At 44.9% G+C, this 15,058-nt stretch overlaps 1 protein-coding gene across 1 annotated transcript in view; it reads left to right on the top strand.

Annotated features, from left to right (window-relative positions):
- The window catches only part of PIGF (phosphatidylinositol glycan anchor biosynthesis class F), a 34,929-nt gene that overhangs the window by 18,936 nt on the left and 935 nt on the right, over window positions 1-15,058 (top strand). The window lies entirely within an intron of this gene.

Below are 15,058 nucleotides of genomic sequence, written 5' to 3'. Positions count from 1 at the left end.
GAGAAGAGAAATAAATATTGTAATTCTTAAGGGTTACTTTGAGACATTGCTTTGTCTATCACGTAATACAAGTGCACAGTATAGGTACAAGTGTACAGTATACATTTGTGAATTTTTGAATATGAAAGCAGGATACAAATCTTATAGACAAGTACATTAATACTCCCAAAGCATGATTCTATATTTCACATCCTGACAAGTTCAAATTACTTGCCCTGCTTCTTGATATCCATTAGTGGTGGTGTGGTGGAACGGGCCTGCTCAGATTCTCAGGCCCTATTCCACTCCTGCCCTCTCCCAGGGATTCGAAACCTCTCCTGGAAGGGGTTGCCTTTTCCTCCTTTCGGGTAACCGCTGCCACCACCTGACAGTTGTAGGACTTGCCCACGGGTGGGGGTCAGGATCCCCCCCAGCGTCCCTCTCAAACCCTGAGGCCTTGCCTTGGTGTCTCCCACTTCTGGGCACCACGGGGACAAGATCCTGCCTGGGATTGCCACTGGAGAAATAGCTGCTTGCCAACTGCCAGCCTTCCTCCTTCCTAGGGCCCCCCTGTTTTCCAATAGTGTGTTCCAAGCTGGTGGAGGACTATGTGGTACAGAGAACTATGGTCAGCATTCAAAGTTTGAAAGTATTTATTAAAACTAAAACATTTCCAAGGATACTTCTAGCACAGCAACAGATTGAGCAAGGGATTCAAAAGAACTGGGGGAAACGCAGTTCCTCTGTCCCTCTCTCTATACATGCTCTATCAAATGTTGGAATATAGGACAGGCTCTTAAAGCTTAGGGTACTGTGTCTAGATTCCATTCCCTAGAAGTCTTCATCAGTGCCTGGGGCCAGCACATTGTCAAAAATGGCTGCATCCTCCAGGCCTCAGATGAGCTCTGTCTTCCCTGAGTGTCCCAGCCAAAAAAGGGCTCTCTGCTCCCTCTCAGCAGTTTTAATCCTTTTCTGTCTCCACCCACTGACTAGGTCAACCTGGGTCAAAGAGGTTTTTCCTAGAACCTCCAGAAACTTTCTTTCTGGAGCCCCTTCTAGCATTTTAAAACCTCCGAGTCCCATTTCTTCACAGGTGGTATAATAGAAAGCTTATTAACCCATCTCTGTGGGAGCTGAGCTTTGATAGCTTGTGCAACCTTCCAGACCAGGATTGTATGAGTCCAAGTAGCGACTGCTTGGAGATTAAGGACTTCTCTCTTGACATACCCAGTAGGGTGGATACCTCTTCTCCATGGTGCTTTCGAACATTGCTAATGAGTGAATGTGAACATTACAACTAAATAGGTGGAGTCAGTCACATCCCTTTTCTTCATGGCAGGGTGCCATGTGGGAAAACTCCATGATACTCATCAGTTTGGAAATCTCCCCCCCACACACACACACCCAATATCCCTGAGATTCTATAAGCTTTCGGGTATTTTCTTCTTTTGCTGTTCTTCCTTTTAGAGATCTCCAGTTCGGACTCCAATTCTCAACGTTCCCAGGAACATATTTGTGTGTGTGTATGTGTGGGGGGTGGCTTTTCTATCTGTCTGTCTGATATCCATCCTGCTCCTCCTTTGACGAGGTCTGTCAAAAAGAGAGCGCCAACCGGTCTCCACCAGCTGGGCTCACTTTGTTTAGGTTTGGGGTAATCTACAAAACAAAACGTTCAACTCTAGGCTTCCGCCTTGAGCTGAACGGGTCGCTGCCACCAGCTCTGAATCAAAAGGTTGAGCCTCCAGGCAAAGGGCTCAGAGCAACCCTTACCAAGCTCCAAATACAGGGTGAGTCTCTCTGCCAAGCTGAGACTTGGTCAGAGTGGTTCACACTGTCCAAAAGGTTCACACAAAAGATAGCATGGGCAAAGCCAGTCTAGGCACTAGGATTCAGGCTTGGGAAAACCACAGAAACCACTAGACACAGCAAATATAATAAACTAGAAGTTTATTCAAAAGTTTGTGCTCGTTACAGAAAGACAAACGTGAGGCAGGTTAGCATATAAAACAAGAAAGCTTCAATAATCTAACTACACATTTCATCAGAAAGGCAATTGGCTTAGGTTTAGGCAATCAGGCAAATTGGCAAAGCTTTTGGAGATGCAAAAGAGTTACCACAGTCCACGAGTTAGCATCTGGGTGTCAGCATGCTGGTCTCCTCAGTCAAGCATAGATTCGTTCTATGGGACAAAGCAAAAGGTGATGAAAGACTCCAGGATGCGCCCGCGCATCCCAAAAGCCTCCATGCTTCTAAGTCCAAACAGGGCTCATTTTATTCCCTCCATCTTAGCGGCCTATGGCCATCTTAGCCAATAAAATGGCGAGAATCCCAATCAGCCCTGAATTAATTTGTCAGGTCATCTCTCAGTCACGAGTGTTACCGCTGACCCGCATTCTGCAGTTATGCGGGACACCTGGGAAGACTCAACTGAGAGATAACGCTTAATGGGCCCATTCGTTGTCAAGGAGATAAATCGTTGGTGCTGCCCCCGATGGCTGTAAAATCAGGGCAGCTGTTTATCTCCAACCTTGAGACCTTTAAGGAGTACTTCTAAAAACGAAAGTACATTCCACTGTGAGTTGTGAGAAGCCTGCTTGTTATTCCAGGCCCCTCAATGTTTAATGCTCCAAAGGTTAATATCAGAGAATACCAGGCCTGAAGCCTGAACCAGTGTTTCATAGAAGGAAAGCAGGGTGCTTTTCCTTCACATCCTTCCCTTCGGGGAGATGAAAATACGCGGTTCGCTTATTTTTATCTTACCATAAAACTAATCTACCATAGTCAATTAAAATCACACAACAACCTACACAGTTTAATACAGAAACTAAACATATATGAGGTAGATTAGGTTTTACTAACAGCATTGTGCAAAAATGGCTATATCCCAATAACTACACAAATACAGAAGAGAAAACAGGGTTAAAACAGCTTAACCTAAACCAAATCAGAGTCCACATAAGCTCGAGAGAGGTGATCAGCAACCTTGTTGTCCCTCCCTTTGATGTGAACTATTTTAAAATCAAAATCTTGCAAAGCAAGGCTCCACCTCAAAAGTTTTTGGTTGGTATTTTTAACCCTATCCAGCCAGCATAAGGGTGAGTGATCCGTTTGCAATTCAAATTGCTGTCCCCATAGGTAAGGTCTCAATTTATTTAATGCCCAAAAAATAGCTAAACACTCCCGTTCAATAACTGCCAGGTTCCTTTCTCGTGGCAGCAACTTTTTGCTCAAAAATACCACAGGCCTCAGTTCTCCCTGAGGATCCTTCTGAAGCAGGGCAGCTCCAAGGCCAAAATCAGACGCATCCGTCTGGACTACAAACTGTTCATTAGGATCAGGGGCAATTAGCACCTGTGATTGCAAAAGAGCCTGCTTTAACGCAGCAAATGCTGTTTGACACTCCTCAGTCCAAACGAGCCTAATGGGTTGTCTTTTTCTGCATAACTCCGTCAGCGGAGTGGCCAGGGTAGAGAAGTGGGCTATAAACCTCCTGTAAAATCCTATAAGGCCCAGGAAGGCCTGCAATTGACGTTTGGTTTTGGGCCTAGGCCACTCTTGGATACTTTGCACCTTGGCCTCTAGAGGTTGAATCAGGCCCTTGCCAACGATATAACCCAAATATTGAACAGATCCTAGCCCAAATTGACACTTTGGGGCTTTCACAGTTAGGCCTGCAGACTTCAGTCTCTCCAAAACCTTTTCCAAATGAACCAAATGTTCTTCCCAACTGTCACTATAGATCGCCACATCATCTAGGTACGCACAGGAGAACTCATTAAGACCATTTAGCAGGGAATTAATTAACCTTTGAAAGGTCGCCGGGGCATTTCGAAGACCAAAAGGGAGAGTAACAAACTCATAGAGTCCCATAGGAGTAGAGAAAGCAGTTTTCTGAATGGACTCGGGCTCCACAGGGATCTGCCAGTACCCTTTGGTCAAATCTATACAGCTGACATACTGGGCCCGCCCCAACCTTTCAATCAAGTCATCTATCCGTGGCATTGGGAAATGGTCTGCCACTGTCACAGCATTCAGCTTCCTATAGTCTACACAAAATCTAATAGAACCATCAGGTTTATTCACCAACACCACAGGGGAACACCAGGGGGAATTACTTGGCCTAATCACCCCCATCTCCAGCATAGCTTTTACTTCCTCTGCAATGGCTTTCCCTTGCTGAGGTGACACTCTATAGGGATGTACAGCTAATGGAGCTGCAGTTCCAGTATCAATTGCATGTTTAGCCATGCTGGTCTTTCCCGGTAAACTAGAAAAAGTTGTTTCAAACTTGCTCAAGACACCATACAACTGTTCAGCCTGTGAAACACTCAGAGCAGGGCTTAACATTAGCTCACTCAACCCACCAGGTTGCTGGCAGTCTGAAAGCAGATCAAAAGGCTGTTCCTCCAGCTCAGCTTTTACTGCAAACATGCCAGGAGCTCGCTCATGGTACCTCTTAAGGGTGTTCACATGATAGAGGCGAGGCTTGGGGTGTTCCTGGGGGCAAGATACCAAATAATTCACTTCATTTTCCCTCCTCAGAACTTCACCAGGTCCTAACCAGGCCAGAGTTTGCTTATTAGGCCTGATATGCCTGAGAATCAACACTTTATCCCCAGCCTCAAATTCTCTGACCACAGCTTTTTTATCATAGTATTTTTTCTGTACTAATTGAGCCTTCTTCATGTTCTGCTGGGCTATTTTCCACACACCACTTAGAGTTTCCTTCAGCTTAGTCATGTATTCACACACAGATCGGGGCCCAACCTCTAGGGTCCCTTCCCACTGTTGTTTTAACAAGTTTAGGGGGCTGCGTACAGATCTGCCCAAAGCCAACTCATTTGGGGAAAACCCCAGGCTTTCCTGAATCGTATCACGGTAGGCACACACAAGAAACAGCAAATTCTGATCCCAGTCAGCTGGGTGAGTCACAGCGTATTTTTTCAACATGGTCCCAATTGTTTTATTCAACTTCTCTATCAGACCATTTGACCAGTGACAATACGCTACGCTGACTCGGTGTTCTATGTTAGCCAACTTGAACACCTGTTGTACCAGGGTGGACAGGAAACTACCCCCAAGGTCGCTGGCTATGGTCTTAGGAATCCCAAAGGAGCACACAAGGGTTAATAAAGCTTTAGTAATGCTAGGAGCTGAGATACTAGCAAGGGGAATGGCTTCACAAAAGTGGGTACAAAAATCAATCATGGTCAGTATATATTTCTTCCCAGTTCTGGTGGGGGTCGGAAAGGGCCCTACCAGATCAATTCCCCATTTTGCAAAAGGCTCTCCCTCTATGGCAGAGGGTTGCAGGGGGTACCTTGCATGATCTCGCTCATACCCCACCCTCTGGCACACATCACACGTTCTCACATAATTTTTAACATCCTCATACACATCCGGCCAATAGAACTGTCTGGAGATCTTCTCCAAAGTCCTTTTCACTCCAAAATGCCCACTAAAAGCACACTCATGTGCCATCTGAAGCACACTGCCTCTCTGAGATTTTGGCACAACCAACTGTTTTCTAGGGGCACACTCAGGAGCTAAGTCCTTGGGATGAAATTCTCTATAGAGCAACTCATTTTCAAAATAAAAGCGTACCCTTCTGTCTCCAGAGGCCCTTGGCTCTGTCTGGGCCTGTTCTCGGCACCTTTCAAGAGTCTCATCTTGTTGCTGCTCATTTGCAAAGTTAACATTTTCTATTGTGAGAGGCAAAGGCTCTCCTGGTCCCTTTCCCTCACTCTCAGGTTCATTTACATCTGAAGGGGAGGAATTCGTGGAGCTGCTCTCTGGCAAGAGAGGCTTAGCAATCAAGACAGGTAAAGGAATTTCCCCTTCCCCCTCTTCCTCCTTTTCAAAATTCATTTTATCAATCAAATATTGCTTATATGCTACATCATTTCCCACAAGACACTGATGCCCACAATTGTTTGAGTGGACTAAGACAGGCATAACCTCATTCACATCTTTATAAGCAATTTTTACAAAAGCAACCCTCATTGAAATTGGATCACTGGCATAAGGGGTCACCCACATTTGTTGTCCCTCTTTCAACTGTCCCGGTTCTAACAAATTTTCATTTATACTGCTTATTTCTGAACCGGTGTCTCTTAACCCTAACACTTTTTTATTATTCACCTGAAGTTCGCAGCTAAAAGTCATATTGGACCAGCAGGGTTGCCTCGGGTCGATGAAGGCCATCCTCACAGGCTGCAGGCTTGCATCAGGCTGGGCTGGGGCTGCTTCTCTCGGCTCCCTCCCGGCTGTCTGCATTCCGGCTGGAGGAGTTGAAACTGCCGCCGCTGGCTCACCCTCAGTTATGCTGATTTCCTCTTCCCAATTTTCAGCTGCAGGCTGCTGAGTTGTAGTCACAAGCCGCACTCTTGGAGCAGGAGTGGGGGGGTTTGATTTTTTCTTCTCCCTCTCCTTTAATGCCGGGCAGTCCTGTCTTTTGTGCCCTTTCTTCTTACAGAAGAAGCATAGGCCAGACTCGATGGACACATGGGGATGTACTGTAGCTGTAGGGGAGGTTTCTGCTGGCTTTCCCCCACGTCTCTCTTCCCCTCCCGACTTCTTACTCTGAGTTGGAGCAGGGTTTCGTGGCTGCCCTCCCATGCTGCTTGGTTTTCCAAAGCCCTTCTGCCTGTTCAATTGCAGCTGCTCAGCACAACTGGCTGCACTGGTCAAAGTCCCTGGGCTTTTATCCTTGACAAGGGCCACCAGATCCTCCGGGAGAAGCCGAAAAAATTGTTCCAGAAGCATAAGCTCTTTCAAGTCTTGGAAAGTATGGATGTTCTCTGAGGCTAGCCACCTTTCAAAATTGCGATTCAAACGGGACGCAATGGCTGGGTAGCCCTCAGTGGTATTTCGGTCAATCTTTCTAAAGGCTCTACGATAGGATTCAGCAGACAAAGCGAAGTGCTGCTGAGCTAGCTTCTTAAATGCCATATAATCATTACTCGCGCTAAGGGGGAGGTTCCCCATCAAGTCAAGTAGGCTCCCCGATATCTGGGCCCTCAAAACTCTCATCCAATGATTAGTCGGGATATTAAAATCCAGACATGCCAATTCGAAAAGTGAAAAATATGCCAAAAGATCACAAGACTCTGAGTATGGCGGTAGCAAATGTCTATTGGCTCGCCATGTAGCGAGGGGATCTTTCTGGCCTCGGCCACGGTGCGGGGAAAAGTCTTCTTCCTCATCGGAGGTATAGTAATCTCTCCACTTGCTTCTCCTCCTCTCCCGGCTCTGCTGCCGCTGCCTTAGGGGTCTGTGGTCCGTCAGCTCGCCTGCCCCACCATCTCCCTGCCAGGTAAACTTCCACTCCGCTGGGGATGGGCTGCTGTAGGGGACTTCTGGCTTGGCTCTAGGTTCGAGGGGACGGGATCTCTCTCGGGTGTCCCACAGGGAAAACTTCCTCTGCTCTTCCTCCCGTCTCTCCCAGTCTCTTTGCCTGGACCTTCCCCTCTCCTCTGAGTCTCGGGGTGGGGGTACTGGGGAATTAGCTCGAAAAGTCTTTTCCCCCCTTTCCCCAATCTCACCAAAGTAGTCTTCCGGGCTGTAAGTCATCAGCTTTGGCTCCCGGGGCACACAACATTCCAGCTCCCATCTCCTTGCCTCTCGGTCTTGAGGTTGGATGTTTGGGGACTTCTCTCTTTCTGGCTCTCCCCTCCTTTCCCCAGACTCACCGAGGTGGTTTGCAGAGCTGTAAAAAGCTGCCGTCGGCTTCCTTGGTTGGCCCCACTCTCTCTCCCATTTCCGTCTCATCTCCTGCCACATCTCCTCCTCTCTCTGCTGGGCACTTCGGAGTTCTTCCTCCATAGCCGCAAGCTGGGTCGAGCTGCCAGGTCGAGTAGTCGTTGCCAAATTCCCAACAGTTGGGGGGGCAGGTTGTTTAGAGCGTACTGCCGGCTCACCACTGATAGGCTTCCAACACGGTTGTGGGTCTGGCCTTACTAGGTCCCACTCATCCTCCGAGAGCTCCACGAGGTCTCGCAATCCCACTTCAGTCAGAGGTTTAATAATTCGTCCCTTTCTGTCAAGTAAAGGTCTCTGGGGTTCTCCCCCCTCTTCCCCCATCCGGTAGGAAGTGTCCAAAAGACCAGTCTGGTCAACCGTCGTTAGGCTGCTCTCATTCTGGTTTTCAAAAGACAGCCTACCTGTTGCCATTGCCAAATTCCTAACTCACACCTCACAAAATAACAAACACTTGCCAGCCACCTCACACTGTAATCCTCAGCACAAAATAGGTGTAAAGCAATCTCTGGGTTCCCAGTTCGAATCCAACCGCTACGCCACCATGTCAAAAAGAGAGCGCCAACCGGTCTCCACCAGCTGGGCTCACTTTGTTTAGGTTTGGGGTAATCTACAAAACAAAACGTTCAACTCTAGGCTTCCGCCTTGAGCTGAACGGGTCGCTGCCACCAGCTCTGAATCAAAAGGTTGAGCCTCCAGGCAAAGGGCTCAGAGCAACCCTTACCAAGCTCCAAATACAGGGTGAGTCTCTCTGCCAAGCTGAGACTTGGTCAGAGTGGTTCACACTGTCCAAAAGGTTCACACAAAAGATAGCATGGGCAAAGCCAGTCTAGGCACTAGGATTCAGGCTTGGGAAAACCACAGAAACCACTAGACACAGCAAATATAATAAACTAGAAGTTTATTCAAAAGTTTGTGCTCGTTACAGAAAGACAAACGTGAGGCAGGTTAGCATATAAAACAAGAAAGCTTCAATAATCTAACTACACATTTCATCAGAAAGGCAATTGGCTTAGGTTTAGGCAATCAGGCAAATTGGCAAAGCTTTTGGAGATGCAAAAGAGTTACCACAGTCCACGAGTTAGCATCTGGGTGTCAGCATGCTGGTCTCCTCAGTCAAGCATAGATTCGTTCTATGGGACAAAGCAAAAGGTGATGAAAGACTCCAGGATGCGCCCGCGCATCCCAAAAGCCTCCATGCTTCTAAGTCCAAACAGGGCTCATTTTATTCCCTCCATCTTAGCGGCCTATGGCCATCTTAGCCAATAAAATGGCGAGAATCCCAATCAGCCCTGAATTAATTTGTCAGGTCATCTCTCAGTCACGAGTGTTACCGCTGACCCGCATTCTGCAGTTATGCGGGACACCTGGGAAGACTCAACTGAGAGATAACGCTTAATGGGCCCATTCGTTGTCAAGGAGATAAATCGTTGGTGCTGCCCCCGATGGCTGTAAAATCAGGGCAGCTGTTTATCTCCAACCTTGAGACCTTTAAGGAGTACTTCTAAAAACGAAAGTACATTCCACTGTGAGTTGTGAGAAGCCTGCTTGTTATTCCAGGCCCCTCAATGTTTAATGCTCCAAAGGTTAATATCAGAGAATACCAGGCCTGAAGCCTGAACCAGTGTTTCATAGAAGGAAAGCAGGGTGCTTTTCCTTCACAAGGTCAAGACATAAGAAGAACATAAGAAAAAGCCATTCTGGATCAGACCAAGGTCCATCAGTCTGTTTACACGGTGGCCAACCAGGTGCCTCTAGGAAGCCCACAAACAAGATGACTGCAGCAGCATTGTCCTGCTTGTGTTCCACAGCACCTAATAGGCATGTTCATCTGATCCTGGAGAGAATAGGTATGCGTCATGACTAGTATCCATTTTGGCTAGTAGCCATGAAGAGCCCTATTCTCCATGAACATACATGGCTATTCTTTCTCTTTTCATCATCATAAAAATTCCTGTGAGGTAGGATAGGGTGAGAGAGTTTGACTGGCCAAGATCACCCCGCAAGCTTCATGACAAAGAATGGATTTAAACCTGGGTCTTCCATTTCCTAGTCTGACATTCTGTTACATCACTTTGGCTATTGAGTAACGTACAAAGTCATATTTTAGTACATACCTCAGGCATTTCCCAAGTATAGTGCACTGCCTATCTTGTCTATGGATGGTCTGTTTTTTCTGCTTTTGTGATCATTAGAAGTGCTTTTTTAGTGACAACCATTGAAACAGAATATTTTAGAATGAACCCATCATAATTTTTATAACTTCCTAGTGATATTCATCGTTTTCATAGAAGAGAGTAGTCAGGTATGAGTAAGACCAGCTTCTCAGGCCATCCTCCCATGCCTGAGGCAGTATAAAAACTTCTGCCTGAGGAAAAGGCTGAGACCTGTTGCGTGAGAGATTTTTATTATCATTCTGTGTACTGTCGTGTTTGTTGAGTTTGACTTCTAACTTGTCACCTTGGGCCCTACTTGGCAGTAGAAAGGCAGGATGGAAGGTTTTAAAAATACCATAATTTAAAAAAAAAAATCAGCCAGTAGCCAGGATTCCATGAACCAGTTTATCTGAGCTGAAGGGTTTTTGTCTGCACACAGTGGGATTTTCTTTTAAAAGTTAACAGTCAAGTTCCATGCTATATCCCAAACTGCTTTTGGAAATTCCAAGTTTCACATAGCGGTCGCTGTGTGGTTTTTGTTTTGAGACACAACGTCAAAGTCAGGTTCAACATACAGAACAAGCACTGCAGGTATATGTGTATCCTGGTCTAAACCATTTCAAGGTAATGCAGAACAAGAAAACTGTAGCTGATTTCATTTATGTAACATGCAAGGAAAAAAGGAAGCTGATTTTAAACAGATGTGTGAACAGCACTATTGAATAATCCTTGTCACCATGTATTGAAGTATTTTCTCTAAAAATAGTTGTAAAAAACTCCCTAACACAAATGCCAGGCTCTGTGTTTCTTACCAGTGCCTGCTTTTCTAACAAAGGTGATGGAGAATGTGAAAGTGATGACAAAAAAATGAAAACTTGATGAATGCTTTCAAATGGAAAAGTCATTTTTATTTTTTTCCTGATTTAGAAAGCACTTTTTTTCTGGTGAGAAAAGGCTGTACTCACTAGAAATCACCACATTAGCGTTTGACACATACAATTAAAATGTGCATATAGCGATTAAAGAGCAAAAAGATTCCAAGATATCAGTTCATCAAGGAGAGACCATAAATATTCCCGCAAAGACTTCAGTGTGCATTGTAAGTCTTCAGTGATATCAGTAAACTCTTTGGCCTGGTCACATGCAATGGGTCCAGCCTCTTAACTGTGGCTAAGGCAAACCAAGTGCCATTTGACCAGTTCTGTAGCTGTTTAAGAATCCTTGTTAAACAGGGAACCCAGGTATACTTAGCCATTGTTAAGGTGAGTGCCAAAATAGCCTTTCAGTGGCATTAAGTGAGGAATATGTAATTTGACCCAGGGAAGTAGCATGCCGGTTTCAGAATCACAATTAAGAGATAAGGCCTGTTAGTGTGCATTGGATCTTTGGGGTAGACATAGGGAAAGGGTTCATACCATTGCAAGAAAACATCTAGCCATTGCCCCTGTGAAGGGAAAGGTACATGGTCAGATTCAAATGCATACTCACTTCCTTGCTTTTGGGTTATAAGTGGCTCTGAAAATGTAACCATTTATCTTACATACAGGTTTGTCATTGCCCAGATTATTTTCATCTAATGATTGGTCAAATCCTGCTAAAATTGAGTTTTATTGTGAATGAAAATATCCAGGGAAGATACAACTTTAGGCTACACAATACAATACACTAGCATTGAATATACATTGTGTTACGTAAAAGCTTCTTGAAACTTGGCAGAAGATACCCAGTGCCATGTTAATGAATGAGAACAAGCAAATCTTTGGTTTGGAAATAGCAGTATCAAATGAAACCAGTGATCTTTCTGAAACTATGAAGGGGAAGCTTAAGCAAGGTCAAGGAAGAGTATCTAAGGCACCTCATGTAAAGATGATGGTTGTCATCTTTTCTGTACCCCTCAAGACCTCTAAATAAATGCAGTCTAACACTAAATGCACTCGGGAATGTGAAGGTTTAAGTGCGGGAAGACCAAATCACACTAAATCCTAGCTAGCGAAAGCAAAGTTGACGTGATGAAAAGGTTAATGGCTAGAAGGATGTGGGAGAGCAAACCAGCTCTCTTTCCTGTCCCTTCTCCTTGTATCCTTAGTTTGGGGAGCTGGTGAATTACAACCATAGGACAGGAGCTCCAGGCTGGAGAAAGAGACAATGTGGCTTTCTCTTCTCACATGCCTAGGTTATGCTTCACTGGTTGTCCTGGAGATGAGGCAAAAAAGCAAATTGTGCCTATTAGAAAGACTAACAAAATACATAGTGTCTCAGTCCAGCAGAAGGCACAGGGAACATTGCCGGTACCCAGACAAAAAGGGCCAAAGTAGGCCGCAGCATTCTACTCTATTTCATGGGTTGCAGCTCTAAAGCAAAACTTGGCTTTGTATTTGGTGATGAGCCAGGCTAGTACCTTTCAAAACTGGGCTTGATCTTTTTCTTTGCATTCAAATGTTTTAAAAATTGGTCTTTTGGGTTCCCTGAATAATCAAGCCAGGGTAGGGACACTAGTACCAAGGAAAATCTTAAATGAAAGTTTTCAGCTAACTTAAACCCTAAGCAGATGTCCTTTTATGTCTGCATGATGGAGCAGTGGGATTTCACTACCTTATCCCTGGCATGACCACGTAGGTCATGCACCCCTGTGCATGAACATTACTGTTTGACATGCATAGGCCTTATCCACACTGTACCTACCCCACTCCTACTTTTGAAATGTAGCAGCCTCATGGATTGCACCTACACAACTTGAGCCTGTTACAACATGATTTCAAGCATGTGAATATCAGGAAGGGAGGTAAAGTGGGTTGGGCCCTGCCCATGTTTCTGCTGGCAAAAGAGGGAGGGGCCCCTCTTGATCACCAAAAAGGCTATGCCGAGAATCATGGGACAAGGGCTTCAGTGTGGAAGAGAATCAAGTGCAATCAAGCAGAAAATCCGGAAGGATCAACCCACTACAGTCGCTGAGGATGTCTGCATAGGGCTTCAAAGTGATTGAACAAGTATGAGCTGTCAATGTTCAGTATCAGCATTTAGCATCAGTTAATCGTAACAGCACCATTGTGTTTCCTTACTCTGTAACATAACAGTGGTGACTGTCTCAGTATAATCATTGTGGGGCTGAAAGATCACTGTTTGCTGCATGCAATTGTTCAGTGCTTTTTTTTTTTAGGTAGAACATGGCTTTACTTTGCAACCAGGTTTATTTGCATTCTGCTTGTTTACAGGATCAGTGTGTTAACTTCAGTGCTATCTCACTTGACACACAATTTGGCACTCTAAGAATCTAATATCAAGAGTAGTAAGTTTCTCATTTTTATGGCTGTGCAGAACAGCCAGGAAGCCAAACAGTGTGACTCTATCATTTGTATTCACAGGTTGCGATACTGTGCTAGGACACAGAGCATTTTTACATGCTTTTCTGTTAATGTGTTTTCAGTTTACCTTCCAGTTCATGCAGATATTTAAATCTTTGATTGATCTGACTCTTCAGGATGTCAGTCCAGTGTTTTGGATTCAGCTGACTCCAGCAATTTAGCTTTCTTAAATAAGATCCAAAATTATATATTTAACATATATGTTGTTTGCTATTATTGTCAATTACAAGCCTGAAATTGCATTTAAATCACATGAGATTATACTCTGAACATCCTGGCAAGCAGCAGAAGCCATTTGCATGTCTGTTGAGAGGCGTTCCTTTCCCATTTGATGGTCCTTTGTTCTGGAACCTTTGTGCTAAAAGTACGTGGAACTGCAAAACAAACTATTCCTAAAACACCTCCTACTTCAGATAGCAAATCCCTTCCTCGTTGCCCATTGCAATGATATCACAACATCGCTTGGGCTGGCCATAATTCAAAGAGGGAAGAGGTAGGCATGGTCCATTTGTAACAAGAATCCATGGCTTATCATTATGGGAATGAGACGGGGGGGGGGGGAATCTCCAAGCCTACACACACACACTTCCTCCCTACCTTGTATGCAGCTCAGAGATTATTTTTACTTTTGTAGCAAATCATAGTTGATGGTTGTATCTAAGCCAGCAAACAATGATTTCTCCTCCTCCCAGGCAGGATTGCAAGCCATAGTTTAATCTTGATTTGTATACAAGAGAACAAACAACCATTTTTTTTTGTGGAGGGGGGGAAAGTCAGACATCACCACAAAATGTGGTTTGCCTCAAAAGCTAAAACTGTTAATTTTTAAGCCACACAGAGGGGAAAGCCCGCCAGCCCAAGGTTTTCCCCAAGCCTGTTCTTTTTACCATAGTTTGTCACTGTTATAGGCATACCATGCCTCACAATCAGTATGGCAAAGATTTGCCAACCCAAGGAACTCTGCTGGCTGCCTATTTATTACAACTGCCAGCAGCATTCACTTATACCACCTTTTTTTTTTTTGGCTACAAGTGCAATCCTAAGCATCACTCAGAAGTAAATCCCCCTGTGTGATTCATTCTCAGGTAGGCGTACATAAGATTGCAGCATTAATCAATTAATTGGTTAGATTATTCATAAAATTTTGGATTAACTAATACACCTGCTCCAATTGACCAGGCGATCACACCATAATTTTAAATAGAAGTACCTACTTAAAAAAAAAAAAAAACAGATGGCAGGAGCCATCTTAGGAGAGGTATTATCCCTTCTCTCTCACACACAAACCAGAATGTCTCTTCTAAGATGGTGCCTGCTGCAACACACACATGCATCATTTAAAAGCAAAGTGTACCTTTCCCCCTTCAAAACAGTTCTTGTATTCCTATCTGCATTTAAGAATATTTATTTGGCTAATTCATCAGTTACAACCCACACAATCAGTCAGCTAAGATTTCTTTTAATGACGTGACTGCTGTCATTTTTACTTAACAAGCAACTACCTCCGCCTTAGGCTGCTGGTGAGCTTTCCGGGGTGGCTGGTTGGCCTCTGTTGGAGAGTATGCTGGGGCTAGAATGGGTCTCTTGGTCTGATTCTACACAGGCAGTTCTTACATCCTGTTCTCGAGTCTTCAGTTCAAATACAAATTCAAAAACTTCATGAGTGTGGGGTGAGATGCCACTCTTCTGGATTTCACTTTTCCTTTTTTGCCACCAGCCTAAGTTGGGCCACTTTCACCACAATGTAGGCACTGCAGACCTTGTCATGGGCCAAAAAACACTCAGGGAACCCGTGAGGCAGAA

The sequence above is a fragment of the Euleptes europaea genome, chromosome 7 (assembly GCF_029931775.1).
Source record: "Euleptes europaea isolate rEulEur1 chromosome 7, rEulEur1.hap1, whole genome shotgun sequence".
Lineage (NCBI taxonomy): Eukaryota > Metazoa > Chordata > Lepidosauria > Squamata > Sphaerodactylidae > Euleptes > Euleptes europaea.
The sequence above is the reverse complement of the archived record's forward strand: the minus strand, read 5'-3'. Positions and strand labels throughout refer to the sequence as shown.